This window comes from Lissotriton vulgaris, chromosome 10 (assembly GCF_964263255.1).
Source record: "Lissotriton vulgaris chromosome 10, aLisVul1.2, whole genome shotgun sequence".
Taxonomy (NCBI): Eukaryota; Metazoa; Chordata; class Amphibia; order Caudata; family Salamandridae; genus Lissotriton; species Lissotriton vulgaris.
Window position 1 is genome coordinate 492526079 of NC_141698.1, and position 15065 is coordinate 492541143.

Here is a 15065-nt window from a genome sequence, read left to right on the forward strand (position 1 = left end):
CACTAGCATCACCACTACAGAGTTCTCCTACGTTTTCTTCTCCCATTTCATCATCTTCTTCCAAAACCTTTTCCAAGCGACGGTCCTCGACCGAAAAACAGGCAGCACAGAGGCTGACAAGCACAGACTGGTAATCGCGTGCATACATACACTCAGGCAACACACAAACTGATAAACTGAAGCACACATACACGCAGGAAACAACACAGCCACCCCAACAAACAGATACCACATAGTTTGACAAACACAGCCTGGTAATCATGAGCATACATACACTCAGGAAACACACAGACTGATAAACTCAAGCATACATACACGCAGGAAAACACACAGACATACCAACTAACAGGCACCACATAGGCTAACAAGCACAGACTGTTAATCACGAGCATACATACACTCAGGCAACGAACACACAGACTGATAAACTCAAGCATACATACACACAGGCAAACACACAGCCACACCAACTGACAGACACCACATAGACTGAAAAACATAGCCTGGTAATTGCGAGCATACATACATGCAGGCAGCACACAGACTGATAAACTCAAGCATATATACAGTCCGGTAAACACACAGCCACACCAACTAACAGGCACCATGTAGACTAACAAGCACAAACTAGTAATCACAAGCATACATACACTAATGCAACACATACTGACAAGCCCAGACTGATACACACGAGCATACATACACTCAGGCAAACATATAGCCGAACCAACAAACAGGCAACAGATAGACTGACTAATACAGCCTAGTAAACGTGAGCACACATACAGTCAGGCTACACACAAACTGTCAAACACAGACTGACAAACACAACCATGCATACACACTGCCAGATTAACAAACCGACAACATACAAACTGCCAAACAGATACAGAGACTGGCAAACACAAGCATACATACACACACTCAGGCAAACACACAGCCATATCAACAAAAAAGACAACACGCAGACTGAGAAACAGACACTTATAAACACAAGTATACATATCAGGCAAGCAAACTACCACAGGAACACACCATTGGAAGGACTAACACATGGACTGGAAAACACAGAGACAGATGCACAAACAGAAGTACATAGTTACACACAGTCACACACACTCACCAACTGGCGGGTAGACAGAAAAAAAATGCAGAGATTGACTATCACGGTTATACAAACGCAGAGAGTGCCCACAAGAGACACATTAAATTAACAAACGTATAAGTGCACAAGTGCACTCCAGCCCATTAGCAAAAGACCTTCTTCACCCACAGAGAAACGTGCAAAGTCTTAAAACACAGACCCATAGACACACAAGCACTTAGAAACACTGTCTGATGGGCCGATAGTTACACACAGACTGACGAGCATGGACATACCGACATATAAACAAAGAAAACAACAGCCTCACAAACACTTCTAGGTGTACTGACTAACAGCTTCACAGCCTGGACCGATGCACATAAACACGCACAAATCAACACCCAAACTAACATATAAGAGCATGCAAACATGCAGTTCAGAAGTACTTACCCACAGCAGTACCACAGAATAAGGCATAAGCACGCAAATGCACAGATACAAACAGGCTCAAACATGCGCACACAAGCACATGTACACATTTAGGCACACCGAAGCACACATTTAAATTGATAGAAACAAAAACTCACAAGTACACATATATGCATAGACACACACACACACAACGCGTGCCCCACTATACCACCCAGACACTTGTAGACGTGCTCATTTGAACATTATTAATCAACACGCAGGCAGAAAGTACACACCCACAACACACATAGCGAAACATAGACAGAAATATTATATATATATATATATATATATATATATAAACCAGCAAGGTAAGCCAAAATGAAATGTTCGCCAAGATCAATACAAAACAGAATTACAGGTATACACACTAAGTTACACGCAAATGTAATCAAAAACACACACGCATACAAATCACTGTTGCACAACATATACAGAAGCAGGTAACAGTGACACAAACCCAGCTGGACAAGCAGTTACGTGGCGTTGCAGACACAAAGATGCATACACAGGCACACACAGAAACACACATGTAAAAACGTCCAATACACTCGCGGAGACTTGTAAACTTACAACTGGACGGTAAATAAACCTTCACAGACGGACTCATGCAGACAGAAGTCCACACACCCGCAGAGAAAACAGACCACAATATACAGACACAAAAGATATATGTGCAAATCTTAGTGGCACCCACATGTGCACAGAAAAAAACAAATTCATATAACTTTTCGAATTTGCAATTTACTGTTAATATTCAGCACTGATTTTTACGCGCACATACCTGGAAGCATAATAAAAAGGTCTCTCTGTTCGTATAAAATTGTGTTTCAGAAATTGCCATTTTCAATGTCCAATTCCCAAGTGGCAGTTACAGTTTGAGCTGTCTAATGAAGATACGAATTCTGTGGGCTTTATAACAAACATTTTAAGTTCTGAGAAGGGTGATTGCGTCGCAGATCATGCCGCGATCCCAGTTCCTGGAGAGTGCCACGGAGAGAAGGGTTGTGCCGCATTTTAATTTGTTTGTTGGCGCCTGGAAACAGCTGCTCTCGGAATAACATTAATAGGCGGGCTTGGGGCGGCGGTAAACTCACCTCAGCAGCGTTCCGGCTTCTGACCGGGCAATAGCGAGTAACGTGATGGGCCTCGGAGAAGGCACGATGTATCGGCGCCTGACTTGTAAAGCACGTGCCCTGGGCTTTAAATGTTCCGGGTTCCGTCAGATCCAGAAGGCAGTATTTAACACGTTGAAACGGGTCCCTGTCAGGCGCTATATTCTGCAGTTAGCTTCTCGGGGGAAAAGTTTGCATGATTTTTGAACAATGGTTGAGCAAACTATAAAGAAAACCCATATCTGGGAGGTCGTTTCTGTATTTCATGGGTATCCTAAATTACTTTTCCAGGGGTATTTACGTTTTCCAAGATGCTGTGTTTCTGCAGTTTTTGTTTAAAGCATTGTATTCATCTTTAATAATGTCTACTGAGAGAGTAGGTGCCTGTGTGAGAGTCGGGTTGTGGGTGGACATTTAAGGCTGTGTTATTTGTACATTTGTTTTAGTATTATAGTGCAGTGAATTAAAGTCCATCTTTGATCAAGATTTGTCTCCGTACCCCCGAAGGTTATATTTTTCTACAAACCATTACAGTTTCTGTGAAAGGTTACACACTTGCCAGAAATTAACAAAAAAACAGTGAAACCCATTCCTGCCATAACTGTAGAAGTGGAAAGCGAGACGTTTCTGGTCATATTTGTAAACTCCAGAGTTGAGACTACAGACAGGGGGAGTTTCTCGCAATACCTGCCAGTGGGCTTTAAAGGTGATCACAATACTGCCCATGCAGTCCTTGGCCTCTCTGCAGATGCAGTACAATGGTCATGAATGCCAATTGTAGTTCTAATCCAGTGTGTGTGAAAGGGTACACCGCTGTCAAATTATTTACAGAGCAAAAGTACATTTTTAAAAATTAGTGAGTGGGTATTTAGTGTGTTGGGGTGCAATGAAATGTGTGCAGGAGAGGGTGAAGTGAGGGTGCAGAAGAGGACTATGCCGGTGGTGATTTCAGAAAGAGATGTCGAGAGAAAAGGGTGTGTATCACACAGTAGGGAGGAAAGTGTGTGAAGGGGAGAAGTGAGGTAAACACAACATTCTGAAGAGCAGTAGTCTTTCCACAGACCACAGTAATATTCAATCCACAGCCTCATCTTTTTAGGATTGAAACATTTTCAATTATAATTATTCATAATAAAAAGTCACTGTTACTTGTCTGATACTGCTAGTATTGGCAAGACTGATAGGTCTGGCATATTTTAGGTGCATATCTTTTAATATGTGATACATTTAGGGGTCATAAAAAACAAGGTTTATAGCAGGCACCACAATACTAGTCTGAGGCCAATAGGGAAAGCATAGAATTTTAGTTTACATTAGGCCCCCAGGTACATAAGTCACACCTTGTGGAAAGGATTCTTAGAAATGCTTCTTAGGCCACGCCCCTTTCAGAGAACACACACTATTTCTGCAACCTACTAAAAAAGCCTTGCACGTGCCTTAAAAGACAACAAATAGTCTTAATGGAAGACGGAATGGTCCATATCACGCATGGGGGTGGTAGAGGTAAGTGGAAAGGTTGCGTTAAATACCGCCAAGGTTTGCAGTTGACCCTGGATAATGAAGAGAAACCGAATTAGCTTCAAAGTTTAGTCCTGTTTCCGGCCAGTGAAACTGGGACCTGTTAAGGGTGCTGCCTCTTCGCTTGTTTGTTAAACCGGGACAAAAGTGCAGACTCCAGGTATATTTGCCTGGACGGAAAATAGGCACGGCCCTCCGATGCATTCAAAACGCAGGGTAAAGTGCACCAAATTTGGAGCCTTCTTGTTTCCCCGATTTCTCAGCGGCCCTCTTGGAATTTTGCAGAATGTCTGAAAGTGTCAAACGGGCTAATGTGTGCATGTTTTTTTGCCATCACAAAATCGAAAAAAAGTCAAAAATGTCTATTTATATGTGTGAAAAGAGCGAAGCGTTCCATAAATTAAAGGTAAAACAAGGGTTTAGTTTGGAAGTGTGTAGGTAAAATGTATGACGATTATTAAAATATATTTTTTTCGTAAACAGGAAGCGCCGATTGACTTTCCTTTAAAGCAAAAACAGAAGGGAAGCGGGGCAAGTAGTTTGATGGAAGGGGGCAGGGGGGTCATACAGGGCACGGGGTCCCTGGACAGCGTGAATCAGCCCCACTCCCTACCGCCCCCATACATCCCCCTCCCCCCCGTCACTTGCAAGAGCCAGACCAAGTACCCCTCCACTTTTGTGGTTCACTGCACGATTCTGACTCCCCTGATCCCGACCAGTCTGTGTATCTAATATAATTATTTTTAGGGTGGGGCATTGGAGGAGCCCCCAACAACCCCGAGGGCTGTCAGTGCGTGTCCATCCGCAGGGGGCTGAGGGAAGCATGACAGGCCTTTGTTGTGCGGATAAAGAGAGCCCCGTCAGTGGCAGATCCGGGAGGGGGGGCTCCTCCTCCTGAATTAGGAGGGAGTCGGCTGGCTTTAGCCTCTTAACAGTGCGGGCACTGCTGGGGAAGGCAGCACTCCCGAGGTGACCATGTACCAACTGACATACACAGGTACTTGAGGCCTACACATTGTATACACTGGCACTGGAAGAAAAACGATCGCACACACAAAGAGTCTGGTGCACAAACAACACCCAAGGGCGGCAGGAAACATGCAGAAGCTCTCACGGAACAGAACCACACATGGATGGTCAGGTGCACCAAACTACAAGCGCGGGGGCAACAAGCGGGCAGAAGGGGCAGGAAATCACTGCAGGGACCCGGGGAACTAACTACACAGAGAAGGCCCTAGGTGCACATACACGCGCGCACGCACACAACCCATGTCAAAAAAGGAAGATCATCCTGGAGTCATTCTGGACTCATCTGATGATTACAGTCAGGCTATTCCTGCAATTATCTGGGGTAGTCATCCCAAGCCATCCTGAAGTATGCCTGTAGGACATAAAATGTAAATGTGATGACGAACCTAGACTCATCACAAAAACTACAGTAGGATGGTGTTCTGATACCTTTTACAACTCCACGAATACTAATTGACAACTTCAGGATGAGGGAAAATTATTCCAGGATGGGTTCTAGCTAATTTGAGGATGACTGTCAATGATTCCAGGATGATCCTATAACCGCTCCAGGATGGAAGTGGATTACTCTGGAATGATCCCATGACAATTTCTGGTTGAGTGTGGATTATTCCTGGATGATCCTATGACAGCTTCAGGATGGCTATTGATTACATCAGAATTGCCCCATTATATTTTCAGAATGAGTGTTGATTACTCTAGGATGACGTGGTGAAAGGGAGGTATGTTTTTGTCCTTGATATTTGGATTTAAGCGGGGACTCCAAGACAAGTTCATTTTCACGGTCTGATGCGTCATTTTTAGTTGTGGATTTTTGATGAAGGACACTAGCCATCCCTGCTAAAAGGGCCAGGTTTTCAAGTTTCTGCAAATTCATCCGCGAACTTGCATCACCAGGCTGAGAAGTTGTGCTTTCAGCATGAGCTTTGTTACCAACTCTTATATAATCCAGTCCACTCTGCTTGGCTTTTTTGTCCTTGCAACTTTTCTCTGCAATTTCTTCCTCTTGTAGTTCGCGTAACACCCTCTTAAGTCTACCAGCGCTAACCCCGATTGCCACAGTCCATTAACATCTGCTTTTTCTCCAGTGCCCTTTGAAGTAACACCTGTTTTAGATCCTCTGTTGTGCCAGAATAGCTTGCAATTATCTCTTGAAAAATATCCTGAATCATTAGACACTGTTTCTTCACTAAAAAAAGCAAGTGAAAAAAATATATATTTACATATAAACTTCAAAACAGAAAAGAACACATTGACCACTTGCAATATATCTTCACGCTCTAGCCATAATATATAAATAAAGAGGTATTGATAATAAAGGACAAATGTACAATCTATCCATAACCAAGTAAGTAAGTTTTCCTTAATAGACAGTACACGTTGTAAGCCTGAACCTCCTGAAAAAAGTTGCCTAAATAAAATAGTTTATCCAAAAATGGCTGCCTTATAGTAGTGCCACAAGCTAAACGTTTCAGTCCTTTTCTTAAGTGTTACATTTGTCTCTGGAGAGCAATCCAAGGCATATGTGGGGCATGCAGGTTCATTTTTACTTTCCATTATTGGATTAATTAATCACAAATGTAGGTTTTTACTGAAACAGGTTGGCAATTTGTACCGTTATCCTGCAGTTGCAAACTTATTATAAAGGTTTACTTATTGTGCTTACCAGATGATTGGAACAGAATCATAGCTTTAAAATCTCTCTCTTCGGTGATTGGCCGACCAGCTTCATCTACATTTTCGACCAGCCATTTACAAAGAACTTCCCCGGGATTGTCCAAAAGCAGGAAGTCACCATCTTTTCGAACACACACAGAATGATTGCAAGTGAAAAACAGGACGTTGAATGAAGCCATGATTATGTCCTGCTATATATAAAAATCAGGAATTAGTTTGTGTGTGGTTTAAGTTTCAGAGGTAAAATACAAAGCATATCAAACTGATTAACAGATTTAATTGGAGAAAAGCACCCCAAAAAGTACACTGACCTGGTGCAATTTCTATCTAATATGCCTAGATTTTGGACTACAAAGAAGTGTTTGGGCATGCACTGAAGGCCATTGAGGAAATTACCTAATAATCAACTTTATTTTTGGAGAGCCAGAGTGTATGCTTAGGACTTGCTGCTCAGGACAAATAGTAATAGTAAAGTAGAGGCATTATGAGAGAAATAGAAGAACTATCAATAAGTGAACTTTCACACTGGGGTTTGTGACGGGAAATCAAGTTACCTATCCCCACGGATGCATAGAGAGTCAGATGCCTGCTACCCTCTGCCCACCGGCACCCCCAACATGAAAGGACAAACGTTAAAAAAGCAATAGGTTTCACGTTTTATTAAGCTAAAGATATTAGCTTTGCTAGTAGTATTGTACGTTAATTGTGCAATATGTAATGGCTTTATAAATGAAACAAAAGGCATTACAATGGCAAATACATAAAGCAAAAGCATTGGCATAGCCAATAGGTCTCCCCTCTGGGACCTTATAAGTGTTTTGCCAGAGGTGTTTGGAAGTTTGGTAAGAGATGCAATTTAACATAAAGGGATCCCATACCTCATTGACACATGCAGTACCCGCAGTTCAAACGAGAAGAGGGCATGGGGAAACCTCTTATAAGATCTCAATCAATGGGGAAGGCACGCGTTACTGCAACTTGTGCGTGCTTTCACCTTATAAATATTTAACACATGATCCGAGGCAGTTGAATGCTTGAAGCGAGAAGGGAGAGAGCGCGCAAGGAGAGAGAGAGAGAGAGAGAGCGCGCGCGCAAGGAGAGAGAGAGAGAGCGCGGAAGGAGAGAAGAAGAGAGAGCGCGCAAGGAGAGAGAGAGCGCACAAGGAGAGAGAGCGCGCAAGGAGAGAGAAAAGGAGAGAGAGAGAGAAGGAGAGAGAGAGAGAAGGAGAGAGAGAGAGAGAAGGAGAGAGAGGGAGAAGGAGAGAGAGAGAGGAGAGAGGGAGAAGGAGAGAGAGAGAGGAGAGAGAGAGAAGGAGAGAGAGGAGAGAGAGAGAAGGAGCGAGAGAGAGAGAGAAGGAGAGAGAGAAGGAGAGGAGAGAGAGAGAGAAGGAGAGAGAGAGAAGAGAGAGGAGAGAGAGGGAGCGCGCAAGGAGAGAGGGGAGAGAGAAGGAGAGAGAGAGGAGAGAGAGCGTGCAAGGAGAGGGAGAGAGAAGGAGAGAGAGAGAGAGCAAGGAGAGGAGAGAGAGAGAAGGAGAGAGAGAGCGTGTGCAAGGAGAGAGAGAGAGAGAGAGGAGAGGAGAGAGAGAGGAGAGAAGAGAGGGAGAGGAGAGAAGAGAGGAGAGAGAGAGAAGGAGAGGAGAGATAGATAGAGAAGGAGAGAGAGAGCGCGCAAGGAGAGAGAGAAGGAGAGAGAGAGCGCGCAAGGAGAGAGGAGAGAGAGAGAGAGAGAAAGAGAGAGAGAGAGGAGAGAGGAGAGAGAGAAGGAGAAAGAAGGAGAGAAGAGAGAGCGAGAAGGAGAGAGAGAGGAGAGAGAGCGCGCAAGGAGAGAGAGAGAGAGGAGAGAGAGCGCGCAAGGAGAGAGAGAGCGCGCAAGGAGAGAGCGAGAGGAGAGAGAGAGCGCACAAGGAGAGAGAGAGGAGAAAGAGAGGAGAAAGAGAGGAGAAAGAGCGCGCAAGGAGAGAGAGAGAGCGCACAAGGAGAGGGAGAGAGAGAGGAGAGAGAAGGAGAGAGAGAAGGAGAGAAGAGAGGGAAGGAGGCGAGATAGAGAGAAGGAGAGAGCGCGCAAGGAGAGAGCGCGCAAGGAGAGAGAGGAGAGGAGAGAGAGGAGGGAGAGGAGGGAGAGGAGAGAGAAGGAGAGAGGAGAGGAGAGAAGAGAGAGAAGGAGAGAGAGAAAAGAGAGAGAAGGCGAGAGATAGAGAGGAGAGAGAGGAGAGAGAGAGGAGGAGAGGAGAGAGGAGAGAGAGAGCGTGCATGGAGAGAGAGAGGAGAGAGAGGGAGGAGAGAGAGAGAGAAGGAGAGAGAGAGAGAAGGAGAGAGAGAGGAGAGAGAGAGGAGAGAGAGAGCGATAGAAGGAGAGAGAGAGAGGAGAGAGAGGAAGAAGGAGAGAGAGGGAGAAGGAGAGAGAGGGAGAAGGAGAGAGAGAGGAGAGAGAGAGAGAGAGAGCAAGGAGAGAGAGAGGGAGAAGGAGAGAGAGCGCGCAAGGAGAGAGGAGAGAGAGAAGGAGAGGAGAGAGAGAAGGAGAGAGAAGGAGAGAAGAGAGAGAAGGAGGGGAGAGAGAGATAGAAGGAGAGATAGATAGAGAGAGAGGAGAGAGCGCGCAAGGAGAGAGAGAGGAGAGAGAAGGAGAGAGAGCGCGCAAGGAGAGAGAGGAGAGAGAGGAGGGAGAGGAGAAGGAGAGAGAGAGAAGGAGAGGAGAGAGAGAGAGAGAGAGAATAGGAAATATTAATGTGATTTATCTCAGGGCTCGATCCCTCTGCCTCTTCATTTTTGCAGAGATTTTAGCGGTCAAGGTAAATTTGCGCAAACAGGGAATACGTAATTGGCCCTGTCTCAATAATATATACAAACGAGTTAAAAACATTGCATGCACATGGAACGAAACCAGAATGATGGCCTGTTTTGAAAGTAGATATTGCAAGATGTTGGAATGCGTCGGACTACGTTTCCTAAATAGGGCGTAAACCTCAATCGCCACAGGCAACCAGGCCTTTCAATTACACAAGTAGCAAACAAAATAAGGAACCAGCATTACAATGGCTAAGTTATTTGAAGCATGTATCCTTATGCTTTGAAACGCATCCATGAAAACTGCCAGTGTTTTAGAAGATGTGCTGCTCTGCACACTACACAGCTTGGGGAACGTGACCAGGATTCAACAATAGAGCACACATTCATTTAGTAATGTAAGCTCACTACAAATTGCAAGGACACAAGTAATGCTGAACAATATACACATAAATAAATGTGTTTAGCCTTCTTTGATTGACAACTTTTCAGTAGATCGAAAACTGTTCCATTTGGTCGAGAATCTTGAATACACGCAGGTGCACTTGGAACCAACATGGGACCTACAATATACGGGCAGTAATTTATTTTGCCTTACGGCGAAGAACTTGCTGTAAAACACAGTTTTAGGCTTTTTGCAATTTTCCACAACTTGCACAGGCACGCACTACGTCACACATACACAAAAATACACATGCTCAAACACAAAAGGTGCATATTAAACAAGCAGGCAGGCTGATACAGACAAACATTAAACACATAATACACACACATTGCAACGCAGGCATTAATTATAACACGTACGAAGCACACACATGCAGGGAGCTGCGTCTGAATTTGCCCCCTTAATGAAAACTCGTGCTTTCCAAAAAATGAGGAAGCTGGTCTGGGACGGAAATTGAGCAGCTGGGACCGAGAGCGGAGGATCGATGCTGCTCTTTTTTAACAGCTGCAGCACTTGAATATACGCGGGAATCGATGAAGGAAGTGGAGTTGGAAAAATAAAGAGTCCGATGCCAATCCAACTGTCCCTTTAATGGCCATTGCACAGTGCACTCACGGCAGTCTTCGTTCTTGCCGCAGAACAATGACGTCATACTCCGGCGCTCCCGAATGTGCGTAGGCTTTTGCTAGAGGAATCCACCGGCTTCCGGTATATGAAAAGGTGAGAGAGCTGCTCTCCATTGAGGATTTGCGGTTCGAGTCCCAGCCAGCCGGCAGACTGATGGTTTACAGTAGGTGATTTTGGCAATGTGTTCGAGGCAGCTGTGCTTTTTAAAAATGTATTTTAGTATTGTGATGGAGTGAATTCGGCAGTCACCATGACGACAAAGCGTGTTTTCCTTTGCAAGACCTATTCCTCGGGCCATGAGCAGGTCTGTCCGCAGTTGTTTAAAGAGTCTAACAATCGGATTCCACTAAACTATGTGTTTATGGAAATACTCTATGAAGGAAGTGCAGCCTGGGGGTACAGAAAGTATCATATCACTGCAGGGCCTCCCGGCATTCCGCATTCATAAAAAGTTTGGGGGTTTGTAGGGCTTTTGGATTTTAGAACGTACATGGTCATTTTAGGGTTGAGGGTGGGTTTGTGTTTTGGGGGCCAGGTGTAATTTAGGGGGTGCGAGGGTTAATTTTAGGGTTTAGGGTGTGTTTGGGTTTTAGGGTACAAGGGTTAATATTAGGGTTTAGGGTGTGTTTGGTGTGTGTTATATCTTGTGTTTCCCTGCTGCTCAGCTGGTATGCATGTCATGTGGAATGTTGGATGATTGGAATGTTGCTGTGCTGTGAATGTCAGTTGGGTGAGGGCTGAGCAGCAGGACAGCTGCTCCTGATGGGGTTATCGCTATAACATATGACTTAACATCTAATTAATAAAGTAACTTAAGAATCTACAGTTCCAGCATCTTTCTGATTACTTCATTTGGTGACATTTGGTGATCACTGTGAAGAAAAATCTACGCGTGCAAATTAAAAAAAGTATCTATAAGGAAAAGGAGTATTGGACTGGAACAAAGAGAAGAAGAAAAGAAGTTAAAGCCTGATTTGTTGAAGAACCCATGCGTGAAAATTCAAGGAATTTTAAAGACATTACAGAGACTTGAATGTTACTAAAAGGAAAGTCAAGCCTGGTTGGGAAAAGAATCCTGAAAGGTATTGTAAATTGGAAAACAACGAAAACTCGAGGTAAATGACTTTCTATTATAAGTGTGTCTGGAGTGTTGTCTGGCAATTTAACCCCATCAGTGACCCGGTCATCGGTCGCCCTGAAGCCAAGGTTTGCCAGACTCATGACAGTAATTCGAGCCTCGGGGAAATGTGTATGTTGACTCTGCGTGATCTTACAGCGCAAATCAAAGTGATTAATGCCAGCAGAACTGTTTGAGAGCCAGTTAAGTGTAGTTCAAGAGATTAAATTCAGCTGAGGTCTTCAGTTGTTTTTGGAGTTGGCTAGTTGTTCGGGGGCATTAAATCGAGCCTCGGAGAAGAAGTGTTGGGCATTTGTCAGCTGTTTAACATAAAATCGAGCCTCTGTGAAGAGGGAAGGGCGCTCACTTTTGAAAAAACTGTAGTGTATTATTTCTATGGTGTTTTCTGTTTACCGAGTAGAGGCATCATTAAATAAACCTGAAGTGCACTAGACCATGCAGTAGTATTGAACTCGGAGGCAGGGAATCCAGCCTCTGTGTTTAGTCAATTTCAAATGAGCGCAGTGTTAGTTTCAGGAGTGCAAGCACTGTTAATTGCATTTAAACGACACTGTTGACAGCGCATAAAAACAGTGTGTGAAGGAAGCGCGAACTGCAGCTCGAGACAATTATTTAAAAATATACACCCTGTGCGCAGTGAAGGCGAAAGGCAGCTCGAGCCTGGAAAACACGTTGTGTGCAATGGAGCGCAAAGGCAAGGAAGAGCATTCAAATCCTATGTAAACCCACTGTGTCTGGTGAAGCGTGAAGGCGAGCACAAGTCTTGGGAATGGAAGTGAAAATGTATCATTTTTCATCGTTACATTTAGCAAGGGGAAAATAACGGTTACTGTGTTCCTAAAATGGGCACGAGCCGATTTATACTCGCAGTGTTTACCTCATCAGTCACCTTCATCATCCTCTGTGACGCGACAGCACTTCATGTCAAATGGCTCGTCTTGATTTAGAGCTTGTAGTGGACGCGAACCAGCCGGCTCTACGTCGGAAAACGTGCCTCCATTTTGTTTGCTGTCAAGAAGTGATATTTCCAAGGATGTTTTCGTAGTGACATTTAGCGCTATGCCGTTGGTGTGGAGAAGCAGGTACTGTCATCGTTTTTAATTTAGAATGCGCACACGACAACAGTGCTCATGGAAAAGATTTTTTTTTTAACGGCTAGCTGCACAGATGAAATTCGTTTGAAGAGTAGTATGGGCTCAAGTTACAGGAACTGCACAACAGCAGCTGGTTTGTCAAATTAAGAAGAAATGTACAGCAGCCAGCCTATGAGCCCAGAAGTGTCTAGAATAAGAAGAAAATGTCCCAGAACTAGAAACGCAACAGGAAAAAAATATGAATGTTGTCAGAAGTTCGTGTTTGTGTCTAAGGTCTCAGGTCTTCAACACAACTGCTTTTAAGTTTATTAAGGTGATATGTTTGGTGGTATGCCTTTCATTTGTTTGTGTTGAGTCTCACAACGAGTGTTAAGGGGGCTATGTGGCATATGGTGACCCCCTTGATTGTGTTGTTTGGTGGTTGGTATTTGGATCACCAAGAGATCGATGATTATCTCGAAAGTAGTTGTTCCACAACTAGCGTTGTGTGTGAGTGTGTCTAGATGTTAGGCGACTCATTAGCTCATGTTTGTGGGGGCTATGTGGTATATGGTCACCCCTTGGTTGTGTTTGGGTGTTGATGCTAATTTAACAAGAGTTCTTCCACAACTAGTGTTGTGTGTGAGTGTGTCTAGATGTTAGGCGACTCATTAGCTCATGTTTGTGGGGGCTATGTGGTATATGGTCACCCCTTGGTTGTGTTGTTTGGGTGTTGATGTTTATTTCAACAAGCTTCGTTCCCAATGGGTGTTGTGTGGGAGTTGGCGTCAGGTTGTTGAGCCACTTATTAGCTTGTGCACAAGTTGTTTGCCGCATATGTCCAGTTTGGGTTTGTTGTGTGCACGTGGTTTCCCGGCTACGTAAGTGCTTGTTGTGGGCACGTATGGTGCTGAGGTGTGCTTGGTGTATGTGTGTGGTTCCCCGTAGTATGGATTAGTTATGCGAGTACTTGCTCTTAGTCTATGGTGTGCGCGTTGTTTCGTGATATTTGTTGTGTTAAGTTTGTTCCTTTGTGTCTCGCTTGTTATACTGGTCTGGCCAACTTGTATAATTAGTGGCATAAGGATGTAGGATGAAGATAGTTGTTCATTTCAGGAGGTAATGCGGTGCGGGATGTGTTAGAATATTTTGTTGCGGGATGTGTTAAGATATTTTGTTTGTGTTGTCCATTTGTACTTTGGTGCACTGTTTTAATATCCTTAACTATGTGTACTAGAGTGCATTTTATTGACAACTATTTTTATTGCTTTATGCAATTGTACCCATAACGAAGGAAGATATGTTATATCTTGTGTTTCCCTGCTGCTCAGCTGGTATGCATGTCATGTGGAATGTTGGATGATTGGAATGTTGCTGTGCTGTGAATGTCAGTTGGGTGAGGGCTGAGCAGCAGGACAGCTGCTCCTGATGGGGTTATCGCTATAACATATGACTTAACATATAATTAATAAAGTAACTTAAGAATCTACAGTTCCAGCATCTTTCTGATTACTTCAGTGTGCAAGGGTTAATTTGGGGGTTCAGGGTGTGTTTGGGTTTTGGGGTGCAAGGGTTAATTTGGGGGTTCAGGTTGTGTTTGGGTTTTGGGGTGCCAGGGTTAGTGTTAGGGTTTAGGGTGTGGTTGGTTTTTAGGGTACAAGGGTTAATATTAGGGTTTAGGGTGTGTTTGGGTTTGGTGTGCAGGGGTTAATTTGGGTGTTCAGGGTGTGTTTGGGTTTTGGGGTGCCAGGGTTAATTTTAGGGTTTAGGGTGTGTTTGTGTTTGGGGTGCAAGGGTTAATTCGTGGGTTCAGGGTAAAAAAAAATGTAAAAATGTAAATTGATACTTGTATAGCGCACTACTCACCCGCAAGGGTCTCAAGGCGCTTGTACGAATACCGCTGTGGAACCCATCCTGGCTTTCCCTGTGAGGCGTCCACTCCAGGGCACCCCCAAGGTCGAGGCCAGGCATCCTTAGCGTTGTGGGGGCCGTTGTGGAGATTAACAGCCTGATTCATGTACGGGCCGTTTTGCGTGTCCCTAATAGCGAATCATAGCGATTCGCTATTGAGGACACGCAAAACGGCATTCATGTAGGAATTGCTA

At 44.3% G+C, this 15065-nt stretch overlaps 1 protein-coding gene across 3 annotated transcripts in view; it reads left to right on the forward strand.

Moving 5' to 3' along the window:
• Nucleotides 1–10777: 10777 nt before the first annotated feature.
• INTS15 (integrator complex subunit 15) overlaps nucleotides 10778–15065 on the forward strand; it is a 161926-nt gene continuing 157638 nt past the window's right edge. The window contains exon 1 of one of the 3 annotated variants that reach the window (XM_086941346.1): nucleotides 10778–10912. The gene's annotated coding sequence lies outside the window, so the exon portion shown is untranslated. Of the gene's footprint in view, nucleotides 10917–15065 lie in introns of all 3 variants that reach the window. The other 2 variants (XM_086941347.1, XM_086941348.1) reach the window with 2 other exon arrangements.